This window comes from Triticum urartu, chromosome 2A (assembly GCF_056163025.1).
Source record: "Triticum urartu cultivar PI428250 chromosome 2A, HENAU_Tu73, whole genome shotgun sequence".
NCBI lineage: Eukaryota > Viridiplantae > Streptophyta > Magnoliopsida > Poales > Poaceae > Triticum > Triticum urartu.
In genome coordinates, this window is record NC_141874.1 from 697,056,357 (window position 1) to 697,072,967 (window position 16,611).

Consider the following 16,611-nt stretch of genomic DNA (forward strand, 5'->3'; position numbering starts at 1 on the left):
CTTCCATAAATAATAAAGTCCTCCTACTAAAATTGCCAAGCTTATGTATGTTCCTAAAAATAAGGGTGAATCATCTAGTAAAGAAACAGCGGATCTTAAATCTATAAGTATTCATCCCAATCTTTTTGCTATCATTAAGGAACCAATTGCTACAAATGAATTTTTTGATCTTGTGCCTAAGAGTTTTATAATCACTAGAAAGAAGAAATTGCTAAGGGAGATAGATGCCTCATTGAAGAATTGCCTCCCAAAGATGGCAATACCTAGATCTATTCTTGCTTGTTATGCCTAGCTAGGGGCGTTAAACGATGGCGCTTGTTGGGAGGCAACCCAGTTTTATTTTTATTACTTGATTTTTTCTCCTGTTTAATAATAAATAAATTATTTAGCCTCTGTTTTATTTGTGTTTTTTGTGTTTAATTAGTGTTTGTACCAAGTAGAACCGTTGGGAAGACTTGGGGAAAGTCTTGTTGAACTTGCTGTAAAAAACAGAAACTTTAGCGCTCACGAGAACTGCTGTCATTTTTATTTGAAGAGTGATATTTAGTTAATTCTTTTTGTATATGATTAATAGATAAATTCCTCACGTCCAGAAATTTATTTTAAAATTTTTGGGGTTCCAGATCTTGCTCTAGCTACAGATTACTACAGACTGTTCTGTTTTTGACAGATTCTGTTTTTTCCTGTGTTGTTTGCTTATTTTGATGAATCTATGGCTATTAAAATAGTTTATAATCCATAGAGAAGTTGGAATACAGTAGGTATAACACCCATATAAATAAAGAATGAGTTCATTACATTACCTTGAAGTGGTCTTTTGTTTCTTTCGCTAACGGAGCTCACGAGTTTTCTACTTTAAGTTTTGTGTTGTGAAGTTTTCAAGTTTTGGGTAAAGATTTGATGGATTATGGAACAAGGAGTGGCGAGAGCCTAAGCTTGGGGATGCCCATGGCACCCCCAAGATAATCCAAGGACACCTAAAAGCCAAAGCTTTGGGATGCCCCAGAAGGCATCCCCTCTTTCGTCTACTTCTATCGGTAACTTTACTTGGAGCTATATTTTTATTCACCACATGATATGTGTTTTGCTTGGAGCATCTTTTATAATTTGAGTATTTGCTTGTTAGTCTACCACAATCATCCTTGCTGTACACACCTTTTGAGAGAGCCATACATAATTTGGAATTTGATAGAATACTCTATGTGCTTCACTTATATCTTTTGAGTTATATAATTTTGCTCTAGTGCTTCACTTATATCTTTTAGAGCACGGTGGTGGATTTGTTTTATAGAAACTATTGATCTCTCATGCTTCACTTAGATTATTTTGCGAGTCTTAATAGCATGGTAGTTTTCTTAATAATAATATGCTTGGTATTCAAGATTTGTAAAACTTTCTTTTGAATGCGTTGAATACTAAGAAGAAATTGATGCTTGACAATTGTTTTGAGATATAAGGATGGTGATATTAGAGTCATGCTAGTTGAGTAGTTGTGAATTTGAGAAATGCTTGTGTTAAAGTTTGTGATTCCCATAGCATGCCCGTATGGTGACCGTTATGTGATGAAGTCGGAGCATTGTCGGTGTCAAAACCGGCGGATCTCGGTTAGGGGGTCCCGAACTGTGCGTCTAAGGCGGATGGTAACAGGAGGAAGGGGACACGATGTTTACCCAGGTTCGAGCCCTCTTGATGGAGGTAATACCCTATGTCCTGCTTGATTGTTCTTCATAATATGAGTAGTACAAGAGTTGATCTACCACGAGATCGAAGAGGCTAAACCCTAGAAGCTAGCCTATGGTATGATTGTTGTTGTTGGTCCTACGGGCTAAACCCTCCGGTTTATATAGACACCGGAGGGGGCTAGGGTTACACAGAGTCGGTTACAAGGAAGGAGATCTACATATCCATATTGCCAAGCTTGCCTTCCACGCCAAGGAGAGTCCCATACGGACACGGGATGAAGTCTTCAATCTTGTATCTTCATAGTCCAACAGTCCAGCCAAAGGATATAATCCGGCTGTCCGGATACCCCCTAATCCAGGACTCCCTCAGTAGCCCCTGAACCAGGCTTCAATGACGATGAGTCCGGCGCGCATATTGTCTTCAGCATTGCAAGGCGGGTTCCTCCTCCAAATACTTCATAGAAGATTTTGAACACGAGGATCATGTCCAGCTCTGCAAAACAAGTTCCACATACCACCGTAGAGAGATTAATATTTCCATAAATCTAATCTGCTGACGTACCCCGTAGTGTGAAATCACACCACAACCAGGTCTTTATTCGAATCATTTTTCATAACCAATCTCAGCGTGTTTCGCGAGGCGGTTTCCTTGGCACGTCTTGTCGAAGCAGAGATCATGTCCCCTTTATTACGGGATTCTCATCAATACGGACGTGGGTAACCCAACCGTGCCTATTGGTAGGACTCCTAAATCTTAGGCAAGTCCCAAACGGCCACGAGGAGGACGCTTGATATTCACCCTCTTTATAAAGGGGACAATGCCTTTTCCTCTCGATCTTAATCGAGTCCGCCTCCCGCCTCGAGTTCCAACACCCAAAGCTCAGGTTTAGGCACTTCGGACCTTCAACTATGTCCGGATCCAACCTTCAAGGTCGGTGCTCCGTCACGGAGGAGGACATCAAGAAGTTGAGAGAGGCCAGATATCTGACCGCCAAAATTTCACATCGGCTGCCTGCCCGAGGGCAAGTCGTCCCTACTCCCGAACCCAACGAGAGCGTCGTGTTCATCTCCCACTTCCTCCGAGGACTAGGCCTCGCTCTGGATCCCTTCGTTAGGGGTCTTATGTTCAATTATGGGCTAGATTTTCACGATCTGGCCCTGGATTCCCTTCTTCATACCTCGACATTTATTGTCGTATGTGAGGCCTTCCTCCGCATTACCCCTCACTTCGGCCTGTGGCTCAAGACCTTCGATGTGAAGCCAAAGATGATCGAGGGGCAGCACGCAGTGTGCGGAGGCGCTTTAATAAGCAAAATCGCTGATGCTCCATGGCCCGAGGGTTGCTTCCTAGAGGTGTCCGGATTGTGGCAGCGGGAGTGGTTCTACATCACAGTTCCCAGAAGTGCCAAGTGGGTAGCTGCCCCCGCCTTTCGCTCAGGCCCCCCACCACAACTGATGTCATGGATCAGCAGGGGGCTGAGCTGGGGTCCAACCAAGGACGTGCCAATACTGCAAAGCTGTATCCGAGATCTCTTTGAGGGAGATTTCAGTTTGGTTATGGTAGTGCAAGTTATGCTAGTCCGTCAAGTCCAGCCTTGCAAATGTCGGCCCCTTCGCATGTGGGAATTCAACCCGGAAGGACCGCGAGCTATTCAACATTTCCTCGGCATGACGCACGAAGAGATGTAAAAATTGTTCTTCGGACCACAAATAATGTGTCCGGACATCACTGAGGATGCAGGTCTGAGCTGCAATCGCCTGGATACCTAAGTAAGTAGCCCCGCATCCGAACACACTGTCCGTTTATTTATCGCAACATTGCCCTAAAAAAGCCGCTCTTTGACCCAGGATTGGATAGCGAAGGCAAAGTTGATCAGGTGTCCGGCCCCCCTCCCTGAGACCTCACCAAATCCCATGCTAACCAGGATGCTGGAGATCGCGCCTTATCAAGCGCCCTCGGGAGAAGATAAAGGGGGGAACAAGAAGGCTAGCGCCTCCGTGAAGGAGGTTAGCCGGGGAGGAGGAACTGAAACTTCCTCTCCCTAGGGAAGGAAGAGAACCGCCTCTGAGGACCCGGAGACAATGGTCCCCAAATAGGGGAAGAAATCTCCACCGGAGGGTCCTGCCGTGGGGGATACCCTGGCCGCACTATGCCCTCAAGGGGATCAGCCCTCCACCGAGTTGTAAGTAAAAGGGTAAATGAAAATATCTCACTTTACCTCTGAGGAAAATAACCGAGGCATTTATCTTGCAGTTCAGATCTTAGCCCTTCTCAGCAGAGCTCGTCTTCAGGGGATCTTCTTCCAGAGATGATGGAGAGCGAAACGCCTCCCCCTGCCACACCGTCTCACGAGGCGGGCGACCCCGAGGTGTCGTCGCGGAGGGTTTCTCCTGATCCGGCAAGGCCAGAAGGTAATCCTATGGCCACTCGAAGTCCTTAGTATCCGGCTCTTGAAGGGAGCAATCAAAAGAGTCCGGCACTGTCTGGTGTGCGGTCGAACGTACTGAGAAATCTACTAGAGCAAGCGGCTATCTCAGAAGAGCACCGCACGTTGATGGGTACGGTGATTGAAAGGATTTCGTCCGCCGAAAGCGGGTTGCATGAAGCCTTTATGAGTCTACTGGCGGGTTTTGAGGTACAGGAAATGATGTACATTGTTGACAGTACCACACATTTTTAGATGTGCCCTGTGTAGATAGTAGCCCCTAAGACTCTGGTTGTCGTCGAAAACAGCGACAACAGAGGATCATAGTCCCAGGTAATAAACAGACCGCCTTTATGTGCGGGTGGTTGAAGCTCCGGTGGCTAGCCGGACTGATGGGTTTGCCGAACTAAGGCGGCAACTGGATGCGGCAGATGCCGACATCGTGCTTGTTAACAAGCGGCTTGACAAGGCACAGGGTAAGTGATTTTTCTGGTGATTGTCACATAATAAGAGCAACATGATGCCAGTATCTTTAATATGTCGTGACTGCAGATGGAGCTGTCACCATGGAGACCCTTCGGGCAAAGCTTGCCCGAGCCAAGGAGCAAGCAAGGAGTAGCAATGCGGCCGCTTTAAAGGTGACCAAAGAGTTAAGGGCCGAACAGGCCGCGCATTGCGAGAGCAAATAAAAAATAGCCAAGATGGATGTAGAGTTAAAAGATGCTGCTGACCGTTACTAGCTTCTTGAAGAAGAAAACCGGGCGAAGGCGACGGACCTGGAGAAGGCACGGGTTGCTGCCAAGGAAGCCTGCTCCAAAATTAGATCAACGAAGGAGGAGCTGCATCAAGCTGCAGATATTGTATCTGGGAAGCCCTTCTTGTTGTGGACTAAGTTTGGGGATCCGAAGTATGCACCTCTGGACCGGCTATGGAGTTCTGCGGACGCCTACGTGGATTTGGCTGCAAGTGCTGCTGATGCGGCCGAGTACTTCAAGGATCGGAAAGATCACGAAGTGGAAAAACTGTTTTGGTCACAGTTTCATGCTCCAGCCCGTCCGCTGCTGTTCAATGAGCAAATGGCCGAGTGGGCCGAGCTCCATAGATTATCCGGACTTGCCATGAGGTCCGTTGTGGATCATCTATGGCCAAAAGGGCCAAGGCCGAATAGCTACTTTAGCTTAGTGCAACAATTCCTTGGTGCTATGCCACACATCGATGCTGTAAAGAGGTCGGCATGCATAGAAGGCTCGCGGATGGCCCTTGCCCGTGTCAAAACATACTGGGCGGAGATGGATGCCACCACTGTTACGGCACAGGGTTCGGCCATAGGTCGAGTGGCTGCCAAGCACTACTTTGAAGAAGTTCTTGAAGGCGCTCATTTGATAGAGGCTCAGTGCTCGAAGAATATTATGTTTGAGTGACATGTATTCCCATTGTAAAAACAATGTTTTATTGAGTCTATCAAGTCTGTATTTATACTTTTGCCCGAAAGTACTATGATGCCTCCTGTGCGGCTGTTTATGTATATATGTATATAACCTGAAAGATGGCAGTCGTCGGCTTCAGCCCCCACGCATATAATGCGAGGGTGTTTGCAGAAGACGCATGTTCACACTTGATCCAACGTCTTGGTCCATTAAGGAGGTGATAGCACAGCGAACTAGGCAATCGGACTATAATGCTTTAACACTTTCACTTAGCCAGAGGAGTTTGACAGTGGGGCTACTATATAGGCCCTGGTGGCTCCGCGCTCATCCGAATTCGGGGCGCGTACATGCCTGGCCGGGAAACGGCCCTTCGTTAAGGCGAAGGAATCCTGAAGATTCCACTAGGTCATCGAGTGGTTGACCATTCTCATGCTATACCATGACAGTCAGTTTTCGGCTTTCTCTACTGAGGTGCTCGTCCGGATGAACCAGGGCACAATCGCAGTAGTTCTCCTGGTGCCACCTTAGCCGATAGAGCGGAATGTAAGGCAGCAAAACACAGGAGCCGGGCAAACCCAACATTTGACCAAAGACATGATTCGGAGCTGATGCATATAAGGCCAAACTCGCGACGCCGAACACTCCCTAAGGTATTCAGTCTTTATGTTGTAAACCGGGCTAAACAGTGCCCTTTGTAATACGCCCCTCGTGTTTAGGTACGTGCAATATTCTGACGTGGCCACATGCCAATACGTTAGCATCCTTCTCAATTGTACTGAGAATCCGGGGGATGTGTATCAACAAGAGACAGTAAAAAAGGTTTACGCAGGGTCTTAATCTAAAAAGAATCCTTGGAACGGGTCCCTGCTGCACGTCTGCGCCTGTGTCTCCGTTGTGCCGTATCCTGGACGGGTGTAGCACGATGGTCATCTGTAAAAGAGAGGAACTTAGCTGAAAAGTTGTCGTGCAAAAGGTAGGTTATACTAAATAAACCATGTACGGTTCAAGATGAGTAAAGTTGAGCCTTATTGTCACTTGTTTACACGCGTTGAGCCCCTTGTATTGTTATAGGGGTATAGCCATCAAACCTGTATCAATTATATATAGCTGCACCGGACTCGTCTAACCGCGTCCATGGTCTTAATGACCTGTCAGATGCTCTAGTTGGTGAGGCCGTTTAGTGTGCGGCTGCCAAGGCAGCCGCGCGGTCTTCCGCGCGCAAGGAGCGCTCAATATTTCCATTTACTGTAATGATGCCACGTGGACTGGGCATATTAAGCATGAGGGAAGCGTAATGCGGTATTGCATTAAAGCGAGCGAAAGCTTCACGTCTGAGTAGTGCTTGATAGACACTTCGGAACGGAGCGATGTGGAAGGTTAAATTTTCGCTGCGGAAGTTATCGGGAAAGCCGAATATAACCTCTAGTAGCAGGGAGCCCGTGCAATGGGCTTCTGGGCCTGGCGTTACTCCTTTAAAGGTAGTATTGCTATGGCTAATTTTTGTTGGGTCTATCCCCATTTTGCGGACTGTGTCCTGATATATCAGGTTTAAACTACTGCCGCCGTCTATCAGGACTCGTGTGAAGTGATATCCGTCAATTATCGGGTCTAACACCAAGGTAGCCCATCCTGCATGCCGGATACTTGCCGAGTAATCCCGATGGTCAAAGGTGATCGGTTGGGACGACCAGTGGCAAAACTCCGTGGATAAGCCCTGGGGCATGTGCCTCTAGGAGTGCCGCTTTGTTTCTCCCCTTTATCACGTGTAACACGTTTACTGTTTTGACTTCTGGTGGGAATTTCTTCTGTTCCCCAGTGCTTTGCTTGCGAGGCTGGTCCTCGTCTTCGCTTGGTGTATCCTGCCCCTTGTGTTCAGCGTTGAGCTTGCCGGACTGCTTGAAGACCCAACATTCTCTATGGGTATGATTTGCAGGTTTATCGGGTGTGCTGTGGATCTGACATATTTTGTCCAGAATCTTGTTTAGGCTGGACAGTTCGTCTCTGTTGCCTTTGGAGGGCAACTTTTGTTGACCTGGCCGAGAGCTTCTGAATCCGGCGTTTACCGCCGTGCTCTTCAGGCTGCCTTCTTTATTCCGGCGCTTGTTTTTGCTGCGTCGTGGCTTCCCGTTTCCGTCCCTGACTTTGGATGTACTTGGATCGCTGGTGCTACATCGGGCTAACCAGCTGTCCTCGCCTGCGCAAAAGCGGGTCATGAGGCTTGTTAATGCTGCCATTGTTCTCGGCTTTTCTTGGCCGAGGTGTCTGGCAAGCCATTCGTCTCGAACGATGTGCTTGAAAGCTGCTAAGGCTTCAGCGTCCGGACAGTCGACTATTAGGTTCTTTTTAGTGAGAAACCTATTCCAAAGCTTTCAGGCTGACTCTCCGGGTTGTTGAGTTATATGACTTAAATCGTCTGCATCCGGTGGTCGGACATAGATCCCTTGAAAATTGGCCCGAAAAGCGTCTTTGAGCTCTTCCCAACTTCCAATGGAGTTTTCGGGGAGGCTTTTAAGCCAGTGCCGAGCTGGCCCTTTGAGCTTGAGGGGTAAGTACTTGATGGCGTGGAGATCGTCTCCTTGAGCCATGTGGATATGGAGGATGTAGTCCTCAATCCAGACCCCAGGGTCTGTCGTTCCGTCGTACGCCTCTATGTTTACGGGTTTGAATCCCTCTGGAAATTCATGGTCCAACACCTCATCGGTGAAGCATAGGGGGTGAGCGGCACCCCTATATTTGGGTGTACCGTGGTGTTCGGATTTTTGTTGTGTTGCATTGCGTGCTGGAGTGCGCTTGCTTGGCCCATAGATGGATCTGGTTGCGCCGTCCTTTTGATGCGAGCCCTCACGTGGATCGCGTGCTGGCTTATGTGCTGCGTCGTTTGCCGCTCTATGTTGGCCATGAGGTCGTTTATCCGACCGGATGGCTGTTTTGTTCTTTGATTGCGGGGGATCTAAGGCATCCTCATCGAATTCAGGTAGCAGCTTTCGCTTCGGGTAGCTCTTTGTGTGGCGACTACTGGCGTATTTTGCTGCAGTGTTGAGTACTTCACTCCATCTAATTCTGAGTGTGTCTTGTGCAGCCATGAGCTTTTGCTTCTGCTTTTTCAGACTCCTCGCAGTGGCAATAAGCCTTTGATGGGTATTCTGTTGCTCCGGGTGCCTGTCCGATGTGATGTCATCCGGACTGTTATCTTCGCCGGAGTCGGGTTGTTTGGTTTGAATCTCTGTGTTGCCGTGATCGGACGGTGGTTCAATGCCGTGTTTGTCGTCCACTGGCTCACCCTGCTCTATCGCTGGGTCTATATGATCGTTGTTTCTGCCGAGGCAGGATTTGGAGCGGCACTTACGCCTCCGCTTTGACTGCTTCTCGAGGGATAGATCCTTCGCTGCGTCCTTCCGTTCCTCGTCGTCGTTTTCTTTGGGTGTGTCCACCATGTATACATCATATGATGAAGTGGGCGTCCAGTGCCCTGTGGGCAGTGGCTCCTGTTCGTCTCCTGCATCGTCGTCCATACCGTCGATGTCTTCGGAGTCGAAGTCGAGCATGTCGGTCAAATTGTCGATAGTTGCTACTAAGTGGGTGGTGGGTGTGTGGTGAATTTCTTCGTCATCCGCATCCCTATCCTGCCGGACATAGTTCGGCCAGGACTCTCCTGACAAGGAGAGAGACCTTATGAGTTCAGTATGTCGCCAAAGAGCGAGTGCTAAAAGATATCCGCGGAGGTGAACTCCATGATCAGCGCCCAGTCGGATTCGATAGGCACGGGCGCAGGCGGTTCGAAGTCCATGGCCGGGGAAGAATCCGGCAGTTCGGTGTCACGGCTCCCGTGAAGGGTAAGGTCGGTACTCGGCTCGATCGCCGCTGAGGATGCGGCCTCCGTGGCGGGGTCTATCCACCCGTCCATGGATGGCGCAATTGGCTCCGAATTGAGGGTCGGAGCGGTTGCCGGTGCGATCTCCTGAACACTGTCCGATGGTAGAGCTAAATCATGCTCATCGTGACCATGTGGCGCACTCGGCAGGGGCTCGAATCCATCGAAGATCAAGTCTCCGCGGATATCGGCCGTGTAGTTTAAGCTTCCAAACCTGACCTGGTGGCCAGGGGCGTAACTCTTGATCTACTCCAGATGGCCAAGCGAGTGGGCCCGCAGTGCGAAGCCGCCGAATACAAAGATATGTCCGGGGAGAAAAGTCTCACCCTGGACTGCATCGCTATCGATGATTGAAGGAGCCATCAAGCCTAATGATGATGACACAGAGGAACTCTCAATGAAAGCACCAATGTCGGTGTCAAAACCGGCGGATCTCGGGTAGGGGGTCCTGAATTGTGCGTCTAAGGCGGATGGTAACAGGAGGCAGGGGACATGATGTTTACCCAGGTTTGGGCCCTCTTGATGGAGGTAATACCCTACGTCCTGCTTGATTGTTCTTGATAATATGAGTAGTACAAGAGTTGATCTACCACGAGATCGAAGAGGCTAAACCCTAGAAGCTAGCCTATGGTATGATTGTTGTTGTTGGTCCTACGGACTAAACCCTCCGGTTTATATAGACACTGGAGGGGGCTAGGGTTACATAGAGTCGGTTACAAGGAAGTAGATCTACATATCTGTATTGCCAAGCTTGCCTTCCACGCCAAGGAGATTCCCATCTGGACACGGGACGAAGTCTTCAATCTTGTATATTCATAGTCCAACAGTCCGGCCAAAGGATATAATCCGGCTGTCCGGATACCCCCTAATCCAGGACTCCCTCAAGCATGATTTATTTATTGATTGTCTTCCTTATGAGTGGCGGTCAGGTACGAGCGATGGTCTTTTCCTACCAATCTATCCCCCTAGGAGCATGCGCGTAATACTTTGCTTTGATAACTTCTAGATTTTTGCAATAAGTATATGAGTTCTTTATGACTAATGTTGACTCCATGGATTATACGCACTCTCACCCTTCCACCTTTGCTAGCCTCCCTAATACGGTGCACTTTTCGCCGGTATCATACACCCACTAAATACCTTCCTCAAAACAGCCACCATACCTACCTATCAAGGCATTTCCATAGCCATTCCGAGATATATTACCATGCAACTTTCCACCGTTCCGTTCATTATGACACGCTCCATCATTGTCATATTGCTAGCATGATCATGTAGTTGACATCGTATTTGTGGCAAAGCCACAGTTCATAATTCTTTCATACATGTCACTCTTGATTCATTGCATATCCCGGTACACCGCTGGAGGCATTCATATAGTCATATCTTGTTCTAAGTACCGAGTTGTAATTGTTGAGTTGTAAGAAAAATAAAAAGTGTGATGATCATCATTTTTAGAGGATTGTCCCAAGTGAGGAAAGGATGATGGAGACTATGATTCCCCCACAAGTCGGGATGAGATTCCGGACGAAAAAAAGAGGCCATAAAAAGAGAAGGCCCAAATAAAAAATGAGAGAAAAAGAGAGAAGGGACAATGTTACTATCCTTTTACCACACTTGTGCTTCAAAGTAGCACCATGATCTTCATAGTAGAGAGTCTCTCATGTTATCACTTTCATATACTAGTGGGAATTTCTCATTATAGAACTTGGCTTGTATATTCCAATGATGGGCTTCCTCAAAATGCCCTAGGTCTTCGTGAGCAAGCGAGTTGTATGCACACCCACTTAGTTTCTTTTGTTGAGCTTTCATATACTTATAGCTCTAGTGCATCCGTTGCATGGCAATCCCTACTCACTCACATTGATATCTATTGATGGGCATCTCCATAGCCCGTTGATACGCCTAGTTGATGTGAGACTATCTTCTCCCTTTTTGTCTTCTCCACAACCACCATTCTATTCCACATATAGTGGTATATCCATGGCTCACGCTCATGTATTGCGTGAAGATCGAAAAAGTTTTGAAAATGTCTAAAGTATGAAAAAATTGCTTGGCTTGTCATCGGGGTTGTGCATGATTTAAATACTTTGTGTGGTGAAGATAGAGCATAGCCAGACTATATGATTTTGTAGGGATAGCTTTCTTTGGCCATGTTATTTTGAGAAGACATAATTGCTTTGTTAGTATGCTTGAAGTATTATTATTTTTATGTCAACATGAACTTTTGTCTTGAATCTTTTGAATCTAAAATTAAGAAGACATATTTATACCACAATTAAGAATATTTACATTGAAATTATGCCAAGTAGCACTCCGCATCAAAAATTCTGTTTTTTATCACTTACCTACTCGAGGACGAGCAGGAATTAAGCTTGGGCTTGCTTGATACGTCTCCAATGTATCTATAATTTTTGATTGCTCCATGCTATATTATCTACTTTTTTGGACATTATTGGGCTTTATTATCCACTTTTATATTATTTTTGGGACTAACCTATTAACCGGAGGCCCAGCCCAGAATTGCTGTTTTTTGCCTGTTTTAGGGTTTCGAAGAAAAGGAATATCAAACGGAGTCCAAACGGAATGAAACCTTTAGAAACGTGATTTTCTCATCAGATAAGATCCAGGAGACTTGGACCCTCCATCAAGAAAGCCACGAGGCGGTCACGAGGGTGGAGGGCGCCCCCCTAGGGCGCGCCCCCTGCCTCGTGGGCCCCTCGAAGCTCCATCGACGTACTTCTTCGTCCTATATATATCCACGTACCCCCAAACGATCAGATACGGAGCCAAAAACCTAATTCCACTGCCGCAACTTTCTGTATCCATGAGATCCCATCTTGGGGCCTATTCCGGTGCTCCACCGGAGGGGGCATTGATCACGGAGGGCTTCTACATCATCATCCAAGCCTCTCCGATGAAGTGTGAGTAGTTTACTTCAGACCTATGGGTCCATAGCTAGTAGCTAGATGGCTTCTTCTCTCTTTTTGGATCTCAATACATTGTTCTCCCCCTCTCTCGTGGAGATCTATTCGATGTAATCTTCTTTTTACGGTGTGTTTGTTGAGACGGATGAATTGTGGGTTTATGATCAAGTCTATCTATGAATAATATTTGAATCTTCTCTGAATTCTTTTATGTATGATTGGTTATCTTTGCAAGTCCCTTTGAATTATCAGTTTGGTTTGGCCTACTAGATTGGTTGTTCTTGCCATGGGAGAAGTGCTTAGCTTTGGGTTCGATCTTGCGGTGTCCTTTCCCAGTGACAGAAGGGGCAGCAAGGCACATATTGTATCGTTGCCATCGAGGATAACAAGATGGTTTTTTTTTATCATATTGCATGAAACTATCCCTCTACATCATGTCATCTTGCTTAAGGCGTTACTCTATTTTTAACTTAATACTCTAGATGCATGCTGGATAGCGGTCGATGAGTGGAGTAATAGTAGTAGATGCAGAATCGTTTCGGTCTACTTGTCTCGGACGTGATGCCTATATACATGATCATACCTAGATATTCTCATAACTATGCTCAATTCTGTCAATTGCTCAACAGTAATTTGTTCACCCACCGTAGAATACTTATGCTCTTGAGAGAAGCCACTAGTGAAACCTATGGCCCCGAGGTCTCTTTATCATCATATCAATCTCCATCACTTTATTATTGCTTTGCTTTTACTTTTTACTTTGCATCTCTATACCAAAAATACCAAAAAAATATTATTTATCATCTCTGTCAGATCTCACTTTCGTAAGTGACCGTGAAGGGATTGACAACCCCTAAGCGCGTTGGTTGCGTTGAGCTATTGTTTTTGTGTAGGTACGAGGGACTTGTGCGTGGCCTCCTACTGGATTGATACCTTGGTTCTCAAAAACTGAGGGATATACTTACGCTACTTTGCTACATCATCCTCTCCTCTTCGGGGAAATCCAACGCAGTGCTCAAGAGGTATCAGTCATCCTAAAAGTAATGCCTCAAATCATAGAAGAACCTTTTCTTTTGCTGGTATGTGAAACTAGGTGGTATGAACTTGGCAACAATGTAATTAGCATAATTAGCATACCATGGAGCAGTATGAGAAGCATTTATGACACTTAATTGCTCATCAGGAAAGCTATCATCAATAGGTAGTGGGTCATCAAGCACATTTTCTAACCTAGACAAGTTGTCTACAACGGGGTTCTCAACTCCCTTTCTATCAACAATATGTAAGTCAAATTCTTGTAGCAAGAGAACCCATCTAATAAGTCTAGGTTTAGCATCTTTCTTTTCCATAAGATATTTAATAGCAGCATGATCAGTGTGAATAGTTACTTTAGAATCAACAATATAAGATCTGGACTTATCAGAAGAAAATACAACTGCTAAGAATTATTTTTCAGTGGTAGCATAATTTCTTTGAGAATTGTCTAGGGTTTTACTAGCATATTGAATAACGTTTAATTTCTTATCAACTCTTTGGCCTAGAACAACACCTACAGCATAATCGCTAGCATCACACATAATTCCAAAGGGTAAATTCCAATCAGGTGGTTGAACAGTAGGTGCAGAGATCAATGCTTTCTTAAGTATTTCAAATGCTTCTACATAAATTTCAAAGACAAATGGTATATCTTTTTGTAATAAATTAGTCAGAGGCCGAGAAATTTTTGAGAAGTCCTTAATGAACCTCCTATAAAATCCGGCGTGACCAAGGAAACTTCTTATACCTTTGATGTCCTTGGGACATGGCATCTTCTCAATAGCATCAACCTTGGCTTTATCAACTTCAATACCTCTTTCAGAAACTTTATGCCCCAAGACAATACCTTCATTAACCATAAAGTGGCACTTTTCCCAATTCAAGACAAGATTAGTTTCTTCACATCTCTGCAAAACTCGATCAAGGTTGCTCAAGCAATCATCAAAAGAAGATCCATAGATGGAGAAATCATCCATGAAAACCTCAAAAATCTTTTCACAAAAGTCCGAGAATATAGCCATCTTGCATCTTTGAAAGGTAGCAGGTGCATTACACAAACCAAAAGGCATACGTCTATAAGCAAAAGTACCAAAAGGGCAAGTAAAAGTAGTCTTTGATTGATCCTTGGCCGACACAGGTATTTGAGAGAAACCAGAATAACCGTCTAGAAAGCAAAAATGTGTATGTTTGGATAATCTTTCTAGCATTTGATCCTTTTTAGTAGCCTTATTTGAGGAATCAATTCATCTTTATCATTAGGAACAATAGTAATACCTCCCTTCTTAGGGACACAATGAACAGGACTTACCCAATGACTATCAGCAACGGGATAGATTATACCTGCCTCAAGGAGCTTTAGTATTTCCTTTCTTACCACTTCTTTCATTTTAGAATTCAGCCATCGTTGATGATCATGAACTGGTTTAGCATCTTCTTCCAAATTTATTTTATGTTGACATAGAGTGGGACTAATGCCCTTAAGATCATCAAGAGTATACCCAATAGTAGCACGGTGCTTCTTCAGAGTTTTCAATAATCTCTCTTCCTCATGCTCTGAAAGGTTAGCACTAATAATAACATGATATATCCTTTTCTCATCAAGATAAGCATATTTAAGAGTATCAGGCAACGGTTTAAGCTCAAACACGAGATCACCCTTTGGTGGAGGAGGATCCCCTAGGATTTCAACATGCAAATTGTGTTTCATAATAGGTTCCTGTTTAAAGAATACTTCATCTATTTCCCTTCTTTCATTCATAAACATATCATTTTCATGGTCTAGCAAATATTTTTCTAAAGGATCACTAGGAGGTACGGCAATAGAAGCAAGACCAATAATTTCATCCTTACTAGGTAATTCTTCTTCACGGTGTTGTCTACTAAATTTAGAGAAATTAAATTCATGATACATATCATCTAAACCGATAGTAACAATATCATTTTTGCAATCTATCTTAGCATTAACAGTGTTTAAGAAGGGTCTACCAAATATAATGGGACAAAAGCTATCTTGTGGGGAACCAAGAACAAGAAAATCAGCAGGATATTTAGTTTTCCCACACAAGACTTCAACATCTCTAACAATTCCCATAGGTGAAATAGTATCTCTATTGGCAAATCTAATTGTGACATCAATATCTTCTAACTCAACAGATGCAATATCATGCATAATTTCTCTATATAGGCTGATAGGTATTGCACTAGCACTGGTACCCATATCACATAAACCATGATAACAATGATCTCCTATTTTAACAGAAATAACAGGCATGCCTACCACAAGCCTAGGTTTATCTTTAGCACAAGGTTTAGCAATTCTAGCAGTTTCACCACAGAAATAAATAACATGCCCATCAATATTATCAGCCAAGAGATCTTTAACAATAGCAATATCAAGTTCAACTTTAATTTGCTCAGAAGGTGTATAAGTTTTAATATTGCTTTAACGAACCATAGTTGAAGCTTTAGCATGATCCTTTATCCTAACAGGAAAAGGTGGTTTCTCAGCATAAGCAGTAGGAACAATAGGATCATTATAAGTGACAGTATTTTCTTCAACTTTAATAGGTGCAGCTACTTTTACTTCTATGGGAGGATGATATTTAAACCACTTCTCCTCGGGGAGATCAACATGAGTAGCAAAAGATTCATAGAAAGAAGCTACTATCTCAGAGTCAAGTCCATATTTAGTGCTAAATTTACGGAAAACATCGGTATCCATAAAAGATTTAACACAATCAAACCTAGGTGCCATACCTGACTCCTTACCTTTGTCGAGGTCCCAATCTTCAAAGTTGCGTTTAATTCTTTCCAATAAATCCCATTTAAATTCAATAGTCTTCATGGTAAAAGAGCCAGCACAAGAAGTATCAAGCATGCTGCAATTGCTATCAGAAAGCCGAGCATAAATTTTTTGATTAATCATTTCTCTTGAGAGCTCATGATTGGGGCATGAATATAACATTGATTTAAGCCTCCCCCAAGCTTGAGCGATGATTTCTCCTTCACGAGGCCAAAAATTATATATACAATTGCGATCACGATGAACAAGATGCATAGGATAAAACTTCTGATGAAATTCCAATTTCAACCGTTTGTAGTTCCTTGACCCCATATCATCACATAGCCTATACCATGTCGATGCATCTCCCTTCAAAGATAAAGGGAAGACCTTCTTCTTAACAACATCTCCGGGTACACCTGCAAGCTTAAATAATCCACAAACTTCATCCACATATATTA